General features: G+C 36.7%; 2 protein-coding genes across 4 annotated transcripts in view; one reads left to right on the forward strand and one right to left on the reverse strand.

Moving 5' to 3' along the window:
• Positions 1 to 21,341, reverse strand: part of LOC123559779 (uncharacterized) — a 309,468-nt gene that overhangs the window by 47,960 nt on the left and 240,167 nt on the right. The gene's annotated exons all lie outside the window — the stretch shown is intronic.
• The window catches only part of LOC123536775 (sodium-dependent phosphate transport protein 2B-like), a 100,712-nt gene continuing 91,771 nt past the window's right edge, over positions 12,401 to 21,341 (forward strand). For all 3 annotated transcript variants that reach the window (XM_053552257.1, XM_053552259.1, XM_053552258.1), the window contains exon 1: positions 12,401 to 12,529. The gene's annotated coding sequence lies outside the window, so the exon portion shown is untranslated. The remainder of the gene's footprint in view (positions 12,530 to 21,341) is intronic.

Genomic DNA, 21,341 nt, shown 5'->3' on the forward strand with positions numbered 1-21,341 from the left:
ATGATTTAGACACCATTTTTGATGAAATTCATTGTTCATAATTCCATGTTTCTGTCTACAGTAAATAACTAAATATGATTTATTTTAATCAGTTTTATCAAAAATTCAGCGTTAAGTTTTAAATCATTAAGAGATAAAATTAACAATATTCAAATAGCAGTTTAAAATTTTAAACTTAGCATATGATGGAAGTTTACGACAGTATTATATTTTATAAATGACTTTTCCAGAAAATATCCGTACGCCCACCCCCTCCCCTCCAAGGGAGGCATTTCAACCCACGAATACCCCACTTGGACACATCCCTAAAACATCCCCTTGGACAAGCGTAAGTAGCGAAAACACGCCCTGGACAAAGTAATTTGACACACTTGTACCCTCTGGGCAACATATGGAAGGCATTTTCCAGAAAAAAAAAACACACCCTGGACAAGTCATTATGGAGAGCCCCCCTGGACGAGCACCCCCTGGATAATCTATGGAAGGCATTTTTTTTCTTCTGAAAAACACGCCCTGGAGGAGCCAATTCAAAAGACATTCCTGGATGAGCATCCCCTGAATAACATATGGAAGGCATTTTTCTGAAAAACACCCCTGGACAAGTCATCTCAAAAGACCCCAATGGACAGACCCCGCCCCAGACAACCTATGGAAGGCATTTTTTCCTGAAAAACACCCACTCCGGTCAAGCCGTCTTAAAATACCCCCTGAACATATCGACGAAAAAGACCCCCCCCCCCCCCCCCCCCCCCCCCTTCTGGACAGGCACACCCTTGGCAACCTCTGGAAGGATTTTTTCCGAAAATAAAACACCCCACTGGACAAGCCGCCTCTTAAGACTCCCCAGGACAGGCAACCGCTGGACAACCTATTGAAGGCATTTTCCTGAAACCCCCGGCCCCCTGGACAAGCTGTATAAAAAAGGCCCCTTAGACAGACATCCCTGGACAAACTGTGGAAGGAATTCTTGCCCAGAAGAAACCCCATTGGACAAACTGTTTCCAGAACCCCCCCCCCCCCCCCCCCCCGCCCCAAGGACAGCTGTCAGGTGTCAGGAAATACCCCCTTGGAAATATTATCTGAATAGCGCAAAGCAGGCTAGATTGTAGCGCGCTCTGTTGTTAAAAGTGAACCGGTATTTCTGGTTCCTTCTTTGTTTTGAAAAGAAATACGGTGTAGAAAAATTAAAACTTTGAACAGCAGTAATAATCTGAATATAACAAAATAATGTACATTTTGCATGGTGGAATTTTTGTGACAAAATGTACTGTTTTACACAAGTTTTGTTAATTTTTTCCATACAAACAAATTAGAAAATGGGACATAGAAATAATAAGAAATTGGGACAAAGAATATTGGCGGACATTCCCTTCCATAGAACTAATGTATGTTCATTTATCGAACATCACAAATTCCTGGGCTAGAATTATTAATGTTAGTCCTATTTTAAATTATGTTTAAGAGTGTCAGCCTCACTGTCACATGTATACAATGACTATAGTAGATCTATATACCCTAAAGTTAAGATAAAACAAAACATTGAAACTTCAAAACAATTTAAAAGACAAAAGCATGAAATGAAAGACTTTCAACAAAAAAAGGCATAAGAATAAAATAAGATTTTGAAAATGAACTAAATAGGTACAATTTACCTGAATATGTGTCAGCTATGGTCAGACTCGAACATAAAAACATGAAAATAAAAACAGTTTTCACGGTCATATTTTTTGGTATCCGCCATTGCACAATAAGTAACAGATGTGACGTCATATGAATGACGTCATTCTATACACACACTATTGTCAATAAGATAGTTTTCATGCCTGAGATTTATCGATTCAATGCTTTTTGTTCTTTTCTTCAGGACTAAAAGGCTTTTAAGCTATTCGCTCCCTCATGATAGCCTGTTGGAAGTAGGCCCTAACTGCCAACATACTGTGTATTTTTGTCTCACGGCGCTTTTTCTCTCTAGGGCCTATTTCTTATTTCATTCTAGATTCTATGTCATGAACGAAAGTTCTATAGATCTACTGTATAGGCCTTAGTCCAACTCGTGACGTAATTATCACTTTCATTTCATTTCATTTCATTTCAGTCTGATATTACGTCCAACTCAGTCACGTCCAAACACAGGCGTAATCATTAGTGATTAAAATATGAACATAAATTATAAGCTTCACAGTATGAAAAACGAAAGGAATATTTTAATTTGCTGTAGGTAATACATTCATCTCGTGAACAGAAACGTTATTTGACATGTTCTGCATAAAAAACTATAGAAAAACAGCTATCAAATATATGCATGAACGTACAGTGGTTTTTAACTCTTTTTTTTAGGGTTGGCACCCATATGGGCACCAATACTGGACGGGCACCTGTGCATTTTGGTAGTTTTAAATGTGGATTGGTACGGAAGGGGATGTCGCTTCCTAGGAAGTTATAGTTATAGGGAATCTATGTTTTGAAAACCATGTTTAAAATATGGCCTCTAGTGCATTTTGTAGGACTTTACTTTGTTACAAATCAGACAAATGGGAAATGGGGACATGAGCCTTAGTTTTCCCTATATAGCCTAGACTGACCTTAAATTTTTTAAAAATTGGACAATTCCTGTAGGTTGCGTGTAAATTTCTCTTTCTTTCATAACTAGATAGATTCTACTATTTATTTACTATTAATGTTGTGGCTAGAATGTTTATATAATTATGTCTCTCCCGTAAGGAGGACATATTGTTTTTGACTTCGCCATCTGTCTGTCCGTCTCTCTCCGCATTAAGCTTGTCCGGCGTTCACACTGCTGTATGGATTTCGACGAAACATCACAGGAGCGATCAGTACCAAGCCTAGTTGTGCATATCGCCGGCACGTTCCGCTTCGCTGCACAAAATGGCCGCCAGAGGTAAAAATAGAAAAAGCTTGTCTGGCTTCCACAGGTCAAACTGCTGGCTGGATTTCTACGAAACTTCACAGGAGTGATCAGTACCAACCCTAACTAAGCATATCGCTGGCACGTTCCGCTTCGCTGCACAAAATGGCCACTAGAGCCAAAGATAGAAAATTCTTTTCCGGCATTCACATGTCAAACTGCTGGACAGATTTCGACGAAACTTCACAGGAGTGATCAGTACCAAGCCTAGTTGTGCATATCGCCGACACGTTCCGTTTCGCTGCACAAAGTCTACTTTGAAACTGATGTCAGACTACTTATTTACTTAACGGTTTTTACTGTGACTACATCAAAAACAATCGGACCGGATTCTGCACCATTGACCGAGTAAGGTAGAGCTAATGGGTGCGTATTGTATTATAAATGTTATGTAGTCACAAACATTGTGGTAATTTATTTGAGGTAAACAGAAAACAATATGAAATAAAAGTTTCACAGGTCATTACTTTAGATATTCAGTGTCTCAGTTCGTATCTTTAATTCTTATCTTCGTGAAAGCAGGGAGGCATCCGCATGGGCGGGGCTCAAACCCTAATCCGCCAAACAGACAATTTTTAAATACACTAAATGACCAGCTGGATTGTCAAGAATAATAAATAAATAAATAAAATAGTAGAGTAAAAACTGAACTTTTACATTTCTGAGCTATGCTATGTAATATTCAATGAGTTTAAAATTAGAAACCGAATTCAAACATTGTTTCGCATTCGTTTATTTGATCAAGAAGTCATAGCTCCTGCCCTTTTCAGCTCAAATAAACTTTGTAGGTGCTGGTCTGTTTCCTTAAAAACTACTTTATTTTAGTTTAGAGTCAACCGACATAATTTAGATCATATGGCGACACACGGACATTGCAAACGGTCTTTTTCTTGGTGGGGGAAGACCTCAAGTGCACTTCCGGGCACTCTTTCAGGCATGGGCGGATACCTCGGCAGAACTATCAATCAAGCTCGGTGGCCTCTTCACATGAAGAAGTTTACACCGAAAGGGAGGTTTCCGAACCCACATCGATGAGAGGCAAGTAATCCGAAGTCAGCTCTTTGGGTACTGGAACTTGGTTTGTATAGTATCCTGGCATAGACTTCTCTCGAGTTTGAACACATGGGTCCGATTGGTCTCCTTTAGGAGCCACTAGGCTAAAAATTAAAAAAAAAACTTTTCATCGACTTCTTCTCAGGAAAAAAATTGATAGATCTTCATCAAGCAGGGTCTCAAGTATCCCTGCATGCATGGTTCTCTCTCTCAATAAAAAAAAACAAGAGGGCCATGAAGTCCCTATATCGCTCACCTGTTATCATTGCACTTGAGGACAAGAAGGTCCTCAGTAAAAATATTTAAGTCCAAAGGACAGGAACAACAAAGGGAAGAAATTTAACCAAAAAGAAAAAACAATTCTTACAAGGTACAGATATGTCAAAATGCACCTAAAAGTTGGAGGTACCATCCAGGTTGTACCACAGAAAAGTGGTCTCGGTTTTTCCCTACGGCCAATAATAAAAATGTTCCTAAAAATAAGCTATTTATAGTAACGTAAAAGGGAAGTAATTAAAAAATATATATTGCAAGTGAACAAAAGAAGGCTCTGCCAAATAAATCTGTTGACATAAATGAAATTTCAGATCAGTGTCTTCATTAGTTACGGAGATATGCCCATTTTAATTTGGAATAAAGGGAGGTAATTTGACATACGATCAGTCCATAGTTATCTACCCTGATTGTCTCAGTCCAACTAATGACAATTATGAAATTTCAAATAAGTCCTATTAGTACTTACTGATATAAATCCATTTTGATTACAATCAGGGGAGGTAATCAGATATAAAATAACTCTGGAACGAACGATTGGATCTGATTTGTCATGGAATCTAAGATTTATTGTTGTTGAAGATATTTTTGAAGTTTGTGTCAAATAAAACCATAAATGAAGTCTCTATATGGCTGCAAAAGCCAAAATAGCCAATTTTGGACCTTTAAGGGGCCATAACTCTGGAACCCATGATGGAATTTGGCCAGTTCAAGAAAGGAACCAAGACCTTGTGGTGATACAAGTTGTGTGCCAGTTTGGTAAAAATCAAATCATAAATAAAGCTGCTATTGTGCAGACAAGGTCAAAATAGCTAATTTTGGCCCTTTCAGGGGCCATAACTCTGGAACCCATTATGGGATCTAGCCGGTTCAAGAAAAGAACTGAGATCTTATGGTGACACAAGTTTTGTGCAAGTTTGATTAAATTCAAATCATACATGAAGCTGCTATTGTGCAGACATGTCAAAATAGCTAATTTTGGCCCTTTCAGGGTCCATAACTCTAGAACCCATAAAGGAATCTCGCCAGTTCAAGAAAGGAACCAAGATCTTATGGTGATACTAGCTGTGTGCAAGTTTGGTTAAAATAAAAATATAAATGAAGCTGCTATTGTGCAGACAAGGTCAAAATAGCTAATTCTGGCCCTTTCAGGGGCCATAACTCTGGAACCCATAATGGAATCTGGCCAGTTCAAGAAAGGAACCAAGATCTTATGGTGATACAAGTTGTGTGCCAGTTTGGTAAAAATCAAATCATAAATAAAGCTTCTATTGTGCAGACAAGGTCAAAATAGCTAATTTTGGCCCTTTCAGGGGCCATAACTCTGAAACCCATAATGGGATCTGACCAGTTCAAGAAAGGAACCGAGAACTTATGGTGGTACAAGTTGTGTGCAAGTTTGGTTAAAATAAAATCATTAATGAAACCACTATCGTGCAGACAAGAAATTGTTGACGCACGCACACACGGACGCACGGACTGACGACGGACGACGGACGAAGGGTATTCACAAAAGCTCACCTTGTCACTATGTGACAGGTGAGCTAAAAAACAGATAAAACTTTGAACGGCTCCTTTTCATGAATTTTCATCAAACTCGTTCTTAAGTCTGTCCAAACGTTTCATCTTGACCCCTTTTAGAACCGATGGAGCTTAAAGTGGAGAAAAAAAAACGTTAAGCAACTTCTTCTCATGAAATACTTAATGGATTACCATCAAACGTTGACTGTAGCATCTTAGTATGGTTCTTTCTAAAGTTTGAAATAAGCAAAACTTTAAACGTCTTCTTATTGTGAACCAGTCGATGGATCTTCACCAAACATGTTCCGCAGCATCCTTGCCAAATGTATAGACCTATCTTATGTTTGATCAAAACGTTCCGCTTGGCCCCTTTTAGTAGTGTTAAAACTAGGGGGTGGGATGGTGGGGGTGGGGGTGGGGGCTTTAAACGATTTCTTCTTAAGAAATGCTTTAAATGGATCATCACCAAACTTGACTTGTGGCATGCAAATGTAGTTAATTGAATGGGTATTATTTTACAATATTTACAATAATACAATACAGCAAAATTTAATTAATGATCTTTCAGTCTAAAATAAAATATTGTCATATTTATATCATTTCATGAGCGTGTTAAAAGAGAACTTTCTAACTTTTCTCCTTAAATTCTATTTCCAAATCTTCTAGCGTATCACATCATTTTTGACATATTTGAAACTTTTGTTCGTCAATGGACACAATAGTTTGCAACAACAACATTGGAACGCTTTCAAATAGCAACAGAAATTCCATTAAAAGCAGCATTTTCACCACAGGAAGAGACGTTTGTAAAACATGTATGCCCCCATGATAGGTCGTCTCATTTGCAGTCCCGTGATCACTATAACCTTGATTTTGATCTACTATCCCCAAACCAATAGAGGTCGTCAACCATGCTATCAAATTTAAAGATACTGGGTCAAGTGGTTCTCAAGTTTCAAAGTTCAGGTCCCTGAGACTTTTCCAAAAACATTAGGGTCATCTTCTTTATAAACCCAGTCATACTACCAGGATTGAAGGTCCTGGGTCAAATTGTCCTCCAGCCATTGGGCTGAAACCTTCCGCTCTACTGACCGACTGACGCGACCGACAAGTACCCCGCTTCTTCGATCAGATTACAGGTAAACAAATTACTTTGTCAAGTGAAACCTTAAAATATATAAATAATTCATAAACAAATTGATTATCGGACGCCTAGAAAAACTCCAGAGGACAGGTTAGGTGTCTTGTTACCGGACGGCTAGAATGATCTTTTTCGCGGTTTTATTGCTAAACAATTACAAATCTCTTAACAAATATTAATATGCCCGGCGCTGATGCGAGAGAAAATAATGTTATATGACAATGACAATTTCCTTATTGATATATAGGCCACCAGTCTAAAACAACATAATGTTTACACAAGTATTATTATGCTAATGTACAGAGCAGTGTAAATATTATACAAGAAGGTTTCAAACAATATAGTATACCAGCCGTATGCTTTCAATCTTTGAGTCTTGTATGATCTGCGAACTGTTTAGGAATTATAACTTAACCATAGTGTCAGTAGATTCGCTTTTTAAAATTGCGTGAACTGTATTGTGTAATTTGTAATACAATTTCCAGTGTTTACTTGAACTTTTACTCAGATAGAAAAAACATATTTGCCAGTTCCGTATACATATCATATTCTGTACTATACGCGACTTCTGATAAGCCTCATTTGAAAAATCGATAATCTTGTAGCTTTGATCGTTATCTTACGTAAATTTACGACCATCTCCGAAATTTAGCGGGTAGGGGAAGCATAAACCATGTTTTCAATAAAATCGATATTTAAATTGCCTTAAGCTATATCTAATTAATTGTTCAATGGATAATCTTGTTTTCACTATGAAATGCTTATGGTGGCAGGAAAACGTCAGTACATATCTAGGCAAAAGGATTTATAATTATTCAACATTTGTTCAGAGTAACTAGATATTAACATTTCTTCTTCATAATACTTGTTTAAAACGCGTTAAGTACCGTCTTTCCTCTTTTTTCTTATCTGTAAAAACCGCATTCTCTTCTATCAAAACTTACATTGAATAATTCCTCTTTTTTAATTGATAAAAAGCACCTTTTTAGGTTCTTTATATTTGTGTATAATTAATCTGAATAATATAACTTGGATCCAATCCGCTATACACTGAGTCTTACGTCGACAAATCGTCTAAAAATAGGTTGATTAGATTTTTATAATTCTAGAACCTCCTTCGTAAGCTATTTGCAAAACTTGCAAAATGGAATACCCAGAATACGTAAAAAAATGTCGTCTGTTATGAAAAAAGATTAAATACGGATCTAGTGACGTGCTCTGAATGTCGCCCTTATGGCTCTAAAAATACATTGTTGCTGATTTTATAAAAAAATTCTTACAGGTTAAAAAGATATGGAACAGGCACAAAGTTCAGCTATTTGACCTTGACCTGGGAACTAGCGACCTACTTTGATTTTGCCCTGCAGATGTCGTCTGGATGAGATAAGCAACTGGTGTTAGGTTTTACTATCTACCTCACGGTTTAGACACAATGGAGCCGACACAATATTCAGCTATATGACATTTAATCTCTAAGTGTGCCTTGACCTTGGACCTTGTGACCAACTTTGGTTATGCGCTCCGGGTGGGTGAGTTAAGCAACTAATGTTAGGTTTTACTATCTACCTCGCGATTTAGACACAATGGAGCGGACACAAAAATCAGCTATATGACATTTGATCTTAAAGCGTGACCTTCATCTTGGACCTAGTGACCAACAGAATGTTTGTCTTGATGTCTTTTAGGTCAAGTTCGAAACTGGGTCATGTGGGATCAAAAACTAGGTCAGTAGGCCAGATCATAGGAAAAGCTTGTGAACACTCTAGAGGACACAGTTGTGACTCAGTCTTTATGAAACTTGGTCAAAATGCTTGTCTTGATGATTTCTAGTTTAAGTTTGTATCTGGGTTATGTGGGGTCAAAAACTAGGTCACCCTGTCAAATCAAAAGAAAAGCTTGTGAACAGTCTAGAGGCCGCAGTTGTGACCCAATCTATATGAAACTTGGTCAGAATGTTTTTCTTGATGATCTCTAGATTTAGTTTAAATCTGGGTCATGTGGGTTCAAAAACTAGATCACCCAGTTAAAGGCACTCGCTACAGTTTTTCCGGACGGGTCGAGTTTGGGTTATGTGGGATTAAAAACTAGGTCACTAGGACAGATCAAAGGAAAAACACTCTAGAGACCACAATTTCAGTTTGAAACTCATGAGAATTTGTCAAAATGTTTGTCTTGATGACCTCTAGGTCAAGTTTAAATCTCGGTTATAAAGGATCAAAAACTAGGTCACCTGGTCAAATTAAAGGAAAATTTTCTGAACATACTAGAAGGCACATTTTTGACTTAATTTTTATGAAACTTGGTCAGAATGTATGCCCTAATAATTTCTAGGTCAAATTTGAATTTTGGTTATGTGGGGTCAAAAACTAGGTCACCAGGTCGAATCAAAGGAAAAGCTTAGAATACTTTGGAGGCCACAGTTGTAACTTAATCTATATGAAACTTAATCAGAATATTTGTCTTGATGATCTCTAGTTTCAAATTAAAATCTTGGCCATGTGGGGTCAAAAACGAGGTCACTAGGCCAGATCAAAGGAAAAGGTTGTGAAGATTCTAGAGACCACATTTGTGACTCAATCTTTATGAATCTTAGTCTGAATGTTTGGTGATATCTAGGTCAAGTTTGAATTTGGGTCATGTGGGGTCAAAAACTAGGTCACCAGAACAAATCAAAGAAAAAGCTTTTGAACACTTTCGAGGCCACGGTTTTAACTCAATCTATATGATACTTGGTCAGAATGTTTGTCTTGGTTATCTCTAGTTCAAGTTTAAATCTGGGTCATGAGGGTTCAAAAACTAGATCACCAGTTAAAGGCACTCGCTACAGTTTTTCCGGACGGGTCGATATTTACCCCAACACTTTGCCAATTTGTAATCGATGTAGCTCACTGCAGATTTGGTGCGGTCTTCTGCGCATGCCCGGGAGTAATTATCTAATGTCGCGTACGACAAAAATTCGCGAATTATTGTATGTTCGCATGCATTTAATGTACAAAATGTATAATATACTGACTAAAGGTTAGAGTAAGTATCACAGTGGTTACAAAATATATACATTTAATGTACTTTTAGTTCAGTTTGCTTCAATCCGATATATACTGGAGTCTGTTATTTATACCAGCTCTCAAACTCTGCATAGAGTCACAGCTGTTTCTAATCCCGTACCGTACCCGTACCGTACATTCGTAAACTATAAGTTATGTAAAAAAAAAGGCGGAAACTTTCATCGTTCTATGCCATCAAAATGCTTCAGAAACACCTTAAAATCCGCTTATTAAGAAATCTGCCGTTTGATAATTTTATATATATATATATTTCTAAGTCATTTGCTCAAACACTGAAAGAGTATTCCGTACCAATCTGCGTTGTACAAATGCCCGCTACACCCCACCTCGTTGTGATTTTATTTAAGCGAAATCTAATATGATGACCTATCAATTTTCTTTTTGTTTTAGATTAGATAGACATAACCAAAGGTATGTGCAGAGTTTGATTAAATTCTATTATGTGAAACCCGATAAAATAGCAGAAGTACCAACTTAAAACTGACAAAAATATGCAAAAGTAGCCCTTGGGTCTGCTGAACAAGTATTCCTTTCTTTACAAAATCATGTTCTTTTGATTTCTCTAAGCATGTTTCAAATAGATATATAGAGGATATTTGTTTGTTTGCAGTGAGATATCGAAATTTATCATCACCGATAAGGGAGACAATTGAATATTTTCACGAAGGCGATATCTCACTGCAAACAAACAAATTTTCTTTTTATTTTATGCTAGTTTGTGAAGATCAACGAATTTTCTGTTTATTACGTGCATAAATGTTCATATAAATCCAATATTTCATGACGAAATTCGGATTTATTTAAGCTACCGTGTTACATATGATACATCCGCTAAATTACCATGGACGCTTAGGCACATTAATATCGAATATTGGTGATTAGGTTCATTAAATCAACACGACGCCATTTTGTTTTTAAAAACAAAAACTGCATTTAAATATTTTGTGTAAAAATACACAGTCCGCGGCTAACAGAGACGTTGACAAATGCCGGTAGTTAAGTAGAAGCATATTTAAAACTTTTCGGGTCAATCCGTCAGTTCGTTGAATAACCGGAAGCTTGCTTTGTTTACCAAAACACACGCAGAAGGTCAGATTAAAAAGAACAACACGAAAATTCAAAACAACTGTGGAATATGCGTAAGTCCTTGGAAAAAAAAGCTGCAGAATTAAATATCATCATGGATTCAATAGAAATAGCTAGGAAATATTGATCTAGGAGCTGCATAGCATAACAAAATGGATGCTAGTTGGAACGCAAATGGCTGGGGTTGTACTTGTAGTGGGAAAGTACTTCGACGAAAATGCTGGCATATTACGTAAGGTTGAGTTGATGTCTTGTGATAATTAACTAAGACAACAACCAACTAAATGTGCTGTTGCCAGTAAAATCTACCACACGATAGTGAACCAATGGAAAAAAAGTAGAGGAAACACACAATGACACATATCTGTAGCTACATGAGTGACAAGGCCTAGCAACCAAGCTGACAAAGGTAACATATTTAATTATAGCTAGCCTGTTCTATATAGGATTGTCTAGCAGTTCATGACTCGTGTATGGCTTGAGTATTAGTATAATCAAGTAATTTTAAAAGCAGCAAAGGGGGGTAATTAAAGAATATATTTCAAGGGAGATAATTTATCAGGAAAAAAAGAAGTTCGGCGCTGTGAGTGATATCAATTTATATCTCATTGTTATTTTCCAGTATTTCACCAATAAGCATAAAATAAATTGTTTTAAGTTATAAAAATGCTTAGATAATCAAATTTTTGCTGATTATTGTACTTTACTGAAATATATTACAATTTACTATGTATTATACTGTACAAAATCACGCCATTAAAATGTCAAGTTGAAAATTAAACTTACGCACTGACCTTTATAATTGTTTAAAAATAGGGCTTACTAATTGGACACTGGTCTAATGACCAATTCCTAATAAATGTCAGATGTTTATTAATATTTTACTGGTAGTCTAAACTTGCCCGCAGAAGTAAAGATCCGTCACATATCCCTGTTTCTTGTATTCTCAGGGTTTCTCATATTCTCTTTTCTTGCCTTAAGTTGTCAAATGATAAAATGTTTGTTATTTTCCAGACAGGAATGGTACAAAACTGACACACTGAAAAATTCAAGTGATTTGAACGCAAATTGATGAAACTATTGGCATTTTACTGAATTTTAGCTAGGTTTTTTTTTCATGAACAAGTGTAATTAAAAATAGAAATATTTTTATATAAGAACAAATATCAGAAGTATACTGAATTCACCATTGTATTAACTATTTATTTAATTTACTCCAAAAGTAACATTTGTAGGACCTAAACATATTAACCGTAAAAAATATCGGTACGGCCTAAATAAGTTACTTCATACTTGTAAAAAAAAACGCTCCGAGGAATTGTTACTTCCTGGTGTAAATTTTCAAAAGTGACTGTATTGACAGGGTATATTTATTTTTGGGTACATTGTAACAGATTGTTGAAAATACTGTACTGCATTATGTGTAACAGGATAACTTTAGATGTTGGGCTACCTGTAAAACAGGTAAGTCATTTCCTTATGGTTGCTATTTGTAATAAATTTAGAATGCTTTTGTCAAAATAGGGTATTTCTTGGATACGTAAAAAACGGTCAAATGAGCAGCGAAATTCAAGTAAAAAGCCAAATTATTATCCCTTTCTTATAGGTACTGGATCAAAAGTACTAAAATCATTTGTTCTATACAGCTACATTCTTTTTAAGAATTTATTTTATGTCTACATTTAAAACTTGTTAAATAGAACCAGTTTGAATTAAAATCTGTATCATGAGCTACCGTTTGGTAGATTTATATATAGCTTCGTAATTTCAATGACAAACGCTCCTTTGCCTGTTGTGATTAAAATATATCTATTAAACATGATTCTTTTATAGTGATGTTCCGATTGTCGCCGACAATCGATTGTCGATCATTTAATGAGCCAAAGTCGCCGACATCGATTATGAACTTGCATAATCGATTATTTGACGCTTAGGTCAGTTTAAAGCCTATTCGGGAGTTACATATCTTTTTGGTGGTATTTCCTCATTAGGTTCATTTCTTTTCCACTCTTCAAAACGGAGGCAAAGCATACTGCATTCAATTAAAATAATAATTCAACAATCAAAGCTATATTCCCCATCCAGGGACGACTATACCGCCAGTGTGGAAGCAGTTTGGATTCTACAAGATATGTAAAATTGCAGCAGTGAAAGATGATTTAAAAAATGGGGAGTGTCGTTTGCCGATTATGCCGCAAAGACCGCAAATAATAGTTCCCCACCCACTTTCGTAATTATGGTTTCCCTGTTTGATATTTGTCTTCGTTTTTTATTTACTTCATAATTTCATATCAGCATTGTGCTTCTAAATATTTTTGAAATACAGCTGTACTGGCTGGTAGATGTGTAATTTTATAAACAAGAAACAATATAAATAGAAAATTAGAAATAACAAATTGTAGGGCATTGAAGTTTTGACCAATAATAAAAATGTACAACTAGGGACAAAATAGCATTTTTATTGAGGGGTTATAGGTCTGACAGCATGGTCAGTTTCTCAGGGACTCCTGATAGTTCTACATACGTTAAATAGTGCAAATCATATAAATATTCCACTTTTTAATTAGCCACAATGATATCTGCATACAAGGGCTAAAATTTCACATACAAATTGCATAACTACTGCTAAATAAATGCTAATATAGTTAGTCAAGTGAGTTAATAAGTTAGAGAAGGTTCAGTGCCAAAGTCCGATTATTTTCCGATTAATCGCTCGGAAGGCCTTCCGATTATATCCGATTAATCGATTATCATTATGCTGTCCGATTATCATCACTATTCTTTTATCAAACATACATAAAAAACGTGACAATTATTATTTCTGACATCAATAGTCCTTGTTTCTGGGTTTGTCATTAGCTTGTAAATGAAAGATGTCTAAACCCCGTTATGGTTTTTAAAACAGTCATTAGTATGCTTGCGCGGCCCATTTACTAGACCAGAAATAGTCTACTGAGATTGACTAAAATTACAGTAATGGCTCTCAAAATACTGTATATTTGCGATAGGTTTCCAATTTAATGACATGTAATAAAATACCTATATGCATTGACAAATTATTAATTGCCGCTGTGTATAAATTTATTTGATTTTTAACGCATCTCAAAATATAGCTGACTGAATACCGCGCTTTTTCATGCGACGGTCCTGTCATTTATGGGGGTGGGGGGGGGGGTTAATTACTGGTTAAAATTACGGCTGATTTCAGCAGAATTTAAGAGATTGATATAGTACGTTTCTATTCAAAATAGTTTTTGATAAACAGTAACACTAAGAATACGCCGATTAACGTATAATAATTTTTGAAACAAATAACATAAGTTATTTTACATCCGAGATGGCCGGCGCGCTTGCTTGCTGTGACGTCATTCCCTTGCCCCCAAACCGACGCCTATGCTGCTCTGGTATCATGTAAAAGTGTATAGTCAACTGAAAAAGAAAATGTAAATTACATGACAAAAATACAGTCAACATTTCGCAGTCAAAAAAATTGGTATGAATGTAGTTATTCTTGTATATTATCAAGGTCATCTTATTTACTAATTCTTGTTCAGCAGACACAACTCTTTCAAATGAAACAAAATAAACACAAAATAACATGGGGTTACCAGGCATAGGACTGTATTTCTATTTGCGGATCGGATACTTTAACCAATATGTTATGTTGGAGAATATGCCCACCCCACACCAACTAATAGTCAGTGGGGGGAGTCTGGACCACATTTTTGAGGGAAAATCGGAATCATTCAAGCGTATCGAGATCCGTCCGCTTATTATTGTTGTGCAATGCGAGTTTATATTAAGGGGTGGGAATTTCCCACAGCTATTCTTGTTTTAGAAATATGTATTTATAAGTCAGTAGAGATTGTAATTGGACAATAATTCTTTTGTCATTATTTGCGGTGACATTGGTTTTCATTGATATCAACATAAGTTAACAAAACATCCGTTTATCATGCATACCTCTATTGTGCGCTAGTTCTCTACCTTTCGTTAATATGGTGAAAGATGATTTATGAAAAAAGAACAATCTTTACAGTTTCCTGATTTTATTTTTTTGTATGTAAATCATGTAAATACAATCAGTCAATTACATAATGTAAAATAGACATTTATACAGCAAGCATACATTTTACTCAAACACATCATACACAATATATATCTTTTCCTACAATATTTGCTTTTATGTTTCATTATCAATAACCATATGGAAAGGAGTTGAAATTTTCAGAAATTACCGTCTTGTCGAAAATAATTCTATAATCTTTAGTTTCAGTCTTTGTAATAATGTTACATGTATCTGTATTCCTGGTTATCTTATTTTCACCTACCACCTTAAGGCAGCTGTTTTGCTTCTGTCCCGTAACCATTTCTTTTAATGTATCAAAATTGATATCTAGGGAATTTTTGAAATTTAGTGTAATCCCCCTGACTTTACAAATGGAAGACTGGCCCTTTTTGTTTGGTCTCGCTAGACAAAATGCGTAGTTCTTGGGTCCTCCGTCACAAATTTAGTTATTTGATTGTTTGGGACTTCATCCGTCAAATCCCCAAGGAAGTCACCTAAAGGAGGATCCCACTCACCCTGGACAGAGGTGAACACAACAGAATCGGTATCACAATAAAGAACCCTGTCACATAATGGTTGCAAATAACTGTATAGTTTTAATCGGGCTTGAGCAGTTGTGTAAGCGGCCACAACTACATTGGTCCTACAGGAAGCTTCTATAAAATCGTTATTATATGCCCAGTCTAGTTGGACTGCTTCTTCGTTTATGAAACGTACATTTTTAATTTCTTTCTTATTAGAGTTCATCATATCTGTGAACTGAACCGGGTCGTCAATAAAGCTTGTTTGTGTCAAGTTTGAACGTTGGCCAAATTTCCCCCAGAACGAGTTCAGCATTATTCTGGCTAACAGTCTTAGACCAGGATTTTCTTCAATCTTATCGTACTCTAGCAAAATACCTTCCCTCTCAAAATGCTCTTGAATATACATTTGCTTGTCTGTTCCTGTTTTACACCAGTCTGGCCAACCACTGGCTTCTTGTTTCACCTTTAGAAACGTATTCACATATTCTATAAATATATATATTAAAAAGCCCACCCGTTTTGGTGCTGGGATCATATTGGGCCATTTCCTCAAAATGCCAAACTTCGTAAACTTTAAGTAATCTATAGCCCTGGGATAAAGCCATTTTCACTTCATCTGTGACCCAAGTGCCTGTTATGGCTCTATCATTCTCACTGTGTTGGCACACGTCATTGTCATATGTTTCACTGCAAGTACGGCATAGACTGAACATAAGTTTTCCGTTGCACTTTGTTGGTAAAACGGGGATATACAGTTTTTTGGTGGTAGAATCTTACATTTTATTAAACCTTCATAATTGTTTATATCCTCAATATTTTCAGTGATAATCTGTGGATGACCAAGGAGTATTTTTCCTGTTTTATTAATGTAGGGGTATAGGGATGTGACATCGAAATATCGAATACGCTTGTCTTCTGTGGACTCTGCATACATTTTGAATGCTTCAGTGCGTCCACCATGGAAAGCATCTCTCGGTTCTAAGGGTAGAGCTATTTCCAAAGAATCAATATACTCTTTCATTGTTGGATTTGATTCCAACTTCTTCTTGAAATCACATTCCCAGATACATTCGTAGTGATAACCTTCTGATTCAAGATATAACTGTTTTTCAAGGGTATTCATGTATAATTCAGACATGGATAACCCATTCACAGGATTGATCGTGCTTTTGGAAAAGCATTTTGGACATCCATGCCAGAAATCACCCTGAACAACTTTCCGACCGTCTTCTGTCTCATAGTACCCGTCAACTTTGTATGGCCCTATCTGTTTCTTCCCCTTATTCCGACCATGTTGAATATAAATGTTTCTTTCAAACGCAAGGTAGGATAACCACTGATAAGCCAATACGGACTCTTTGGCCTCAGGTCGGTAACCGTGAGATGGGATGATGCCGATAGTTTCATGGTCGAGGAAAAGCATCCTGAACACTAGGTTGCAAGCCGAAGCTATTGTGATACATTTTTCAAAAGGATCTATCCCATCATTATCTCGGGTTTTGGTGAGGTCTTTGAAAAGTGTCCTAAACTTAAGACAACACTTCCGAAGCACATCGACATCAGATCGACAGTAACGCAACAGTTCTGTCTGTAGCAAAAAAGGCTTTTGAAAGTTTGCGTTGTATCATTGAATAAAAGTATTGCGTGCATCGTTCTTCATACTATCAGGGATATAATACTTCATGCTGGGTAAATGGTTGAGTTCCGACGATTGATTTTCTAATGTGTTGTATAAATGAGGAAAATGACCTTTGTCAAGTTCTGTTTCTCCAAACGCTTTTGGCATATCAGCAAGGGCCATGGGAATGAAATTTAGAGAGTCGATGAATCTGATTTTGAAAAGAGGTACTACAATGGACATGTATTTCGATCCTGTTGTGATCACCTCGGGCAGAATAGCGTTGTTATACAAGAATTTCATGATCGGGTAACTATCATAACCCTTGAAATTATGACAAAGAACCGTCGCACCCTTATTTTCATCCGTAAATAACCATTTACAAAATGACTCTAATGTGTCTGGACCTGAGAACACCCTTTCATTGGGACCACAACTTGAACATGTAGAAGAGGCTGTGACTTCCTTTTGCATGCAACCACTACAAACCTTGTGTGCTACACATAAATTCGGTCTATGCTCCATTGATCCACACCACGATTTTTTACAATTCACGCACACGCTTTTCACACCAGGAAGATAACCAGCGGTACATTCAAGACGTTTGTCCTGAGTACATTCAAAGTCAAAGAAAATGTATTTTGTTTCTTTTTCTTGGTTTGTTTTATTTTCATCTGTGTTATCTTCTTCAACTGGTTGCATGAAGCATAAATGATTGCCATTGACATAGTCCTTGCAAGTACTACAGTAGTATTCACCACAAACATGTGCCTTCTTGTGATGTGAACGATTTATCAATTGATTACAGTCTTTACATCTGTAATACAATTTACACGTAGATTTTCCATTTTCTGTCTAGTTCTTGTGTAAAGCGAAACAGGTCTGGTTAAGAAATTTACAATTGCAGGATTCGCAGTATTGCCAGTCTTCAGATTCATCCGTGTGAAGCTTACGGCAAAAATGACAGGGGTTGTTACAGGCATGGCGTTCCTTGGTTTGGTAGCCTTTTTTGCATTTGTTGCAAAAATAACTTCTGTTCAGATATCCTGTCATTGAGGTTATAACGTCGTAATGATCATTGTGGTTGTAAATGTATATCGGTACACCTCCTTCTGGACCTTGATAGATGATGGCATTGAAATGAGCTTTCGACAATACATGGATCTGGTAGTTTAGCAGACATGACTGGAATTTCATTATTTCATCTACACCGCACTTTCTCAGTGGTACATCGGCTTTTCGATGAAGGGCAACGGCTAACTCTCGCTGTATCTGACGGCCTTGGCGTATGCTGTTCCATTGGGGATGGTCGTCAACACGAGCTATAGCTGTGACTAGAGCTCTTGCACAACAAAGGTCATCTATATTTTTTATTTGAATAATGCTTTTCTTGTTTTCCAACATTAGTGTAATGTCGACTAATGGTTTCATTCTGTATCCTGATCCTCTCACATCAACAACATGTACCAGTTCTATGCCAAACGTTTCGTCCACGACAAACTGTTCATACGACTGTAACACTCTTTCTAATTCATAAAAAAATCCTTTCCACTGTCAAAGAAGATCTCGGCATGAATCGCAAAACAATTGGATAGTCCAATTCCGGATTGTCCATAGTAAGTCGAACTAGATCGGTGGCTGGAATGTTTTCTGTTATTCTTGTCACAATAGATTGGAATATTACCTTTAGCGTTTTTAGTATGTTCGGTAAATCTCTCACTTCCAAATCTTTTATATTAACATTGTAGTAGGATGCCGTTGTGTTGAACTTTTCTATTCTCCGTTCATTTATTTTCTCCATACTATAAAACTCCGTTGCTTTATCCTTTGGAGTCAACCTTTGTCTTTTATGACCGATACTGGCATCCTCTTCATCAGCTTGAACCCTCTTGGCTCCACTGCCGCTTTGGTTGCCATGTTGTCAAAAGTGATCATCCAGAGCGTCTTTCCTCGTAAATACACGAAGGCACTCTGGACAGTGATGCGTATTCTCATCACTATGTTTTTTTTCATATGTCTGTCCAAATTGTCTTTCCGGGTAAAGGTCTTCTTACAGCTCGGACACATAAATTTTTGCCAATGATTTTCCGTCCTCCTGTGCTGAAGAAGCGCACTTAGTCTCGGGAAACTGGCCCCGCACTGTTCACACGAGTATTTCGACATCCTTACTGTTTAACGTCTGAAAATGTAATGGGGAAAATGTTTAGTTATCTCACTTTTAAAGGAATCAGAGTGTAATATATTTGGTTAATTCTGATTTGAGACGCCTTTGTACACATATAAATACATACGTTTTTGAAATTAAATTCATTTGCTCACTAGCCACCGAAGAGTCGACATGGAAAGCATAGTTTGTTCAGAGTGTAGACAACCATTTTGTAGAAGGTACAATATGTTAAGACACAAAAGAAATAAGCATCCGGATATACTTCAAGATCAAATACAAACAGGAAAACACGAGCAGGGAGCGCATTTGGGAGTACAGGGAGCGCATTTGGGAGCACAGTGAGCGCAAAACGGAGCGCCGGGAGCGCCGCATGGAGCGCCACAGGGAGCTCCGGGATCGCATTTGGGAACGCTACAGGGAGCGCCGGGAGCTCCGCAAGGAGCGCCTCAGGAAGCGACACAGGGAGCGCATCAGGGAGCGCCACAGGATATTGAACCAACCATCTTCAAGCATCCTTTTACCATGATGATTTCTGGTCCCACAGGTATATATTTTGTGTTCAGTGTTTGCTGAATTTTATAAACATTTACTAATATTCACGTTCCCAGACAGTTTACCAGTGAGAATATAACCTAAAACAATGTATGCGGAAAACAGCATATGTAGGTAACCAATCAAGAAATGTTTTGATTAAGATTAACCAGTCAAATCTTGTTTTCTTGTAAAAATGTTTGTTACAAATATGTTAAGCAACGAATTGTGGACTGTTACTATATTTAAATAGGAAAGTCCAATATTTGATACTATTATTAACTTGACACGATTTCTATATTTGCACGACAGAAAGTACAATATTTTTTTCTATTATCAAGCATACAATATTTATATATGTATGATGTGTTTGAGTGTATGTTTGCTGTATAAATGTCTATTATTTTTACATTATGTAATTGACTGATTGTATTTACATGATTTACATGCAAAGAAATAAAATCAGGAAACTGTAAAGATTGTTCTTTTTTCATAAATCATCTATTTACCATATAAACGAAAGGTAGAGAACTAGCGCATAATAGAGGTATGCATGTTAAACGGATGTTTTATTCACTTATGTTGATATCAATAAAAAAACCAATGTCACCGCAAATAATGACAAAAGAACCATTGTCCAATTACAATCTCTACTGACTTACAAAAATATATTTCTAAAACAAGAATAACTGTTGGAAATTCCCGCCCCTTAAAATGCCCCCACTGACTACTCCAACTTTTGGACCTAAAAAACTGATTTTCACAGAAATAACACAGTACATAAAGTTTGGGACAGCAGTTATATTAACTGGTAATGATTTGATGGCGATGTCTATCTTTTTTGTTTTGTTTTCTGGGGGATATATACGAGGAGATTTGACTGGAAACACCCCTCAGTTCCACAAAATTGCTCGTGTTACTGTATACGCCTTTGCTCCAGAGTTTTAACTTTGCGAGAATTTCATCTACTTCTCAATTAATTAAACATCATACATATCATCATAATATAATAACAATTGGCACAGATTCATCGTCATATAACCTACATAACTGTTTATTTTTTAAAGTGTTAGTCAATATTTGTTTGTTTGCTTGTGACGGGTTAACGATGTTTTTCAACAGTACGCACCAGTGTTCCTGGATTGTACACCAGTATACAACCCTGTTCTCCACAACTGGCAGTCTGCCAACTTTTCCACATAAATCGGAGGTGGAGGACGAACAATTACGGACACAATGTCTTTTATCAAATCGTCACGGAGAATACATGCGCCCGCCAGGGGATTGAACTCACGACCCCGCGAAGATCTGCGCTCTGAAAGTTTCGAGTTTTAATGTCGTTTTTTTTATTTATGCCTGACAATAAT

The sequence above is a fragment of the Mercenaria mercenaria genome, chromosome 10, assembly GCF_021730395.1.
Source record: "Mercenaria mercenaria strain notata chromosome 10, MADL_Memer_1, whole genome shotgun sequence".
NCBI classification, from domain to species: Eukaryota; Metazoa; Mollusca; class Bivalvia; order Venerida; family Veneridae; genus Mercenaria; species Mercenaria mercenaria.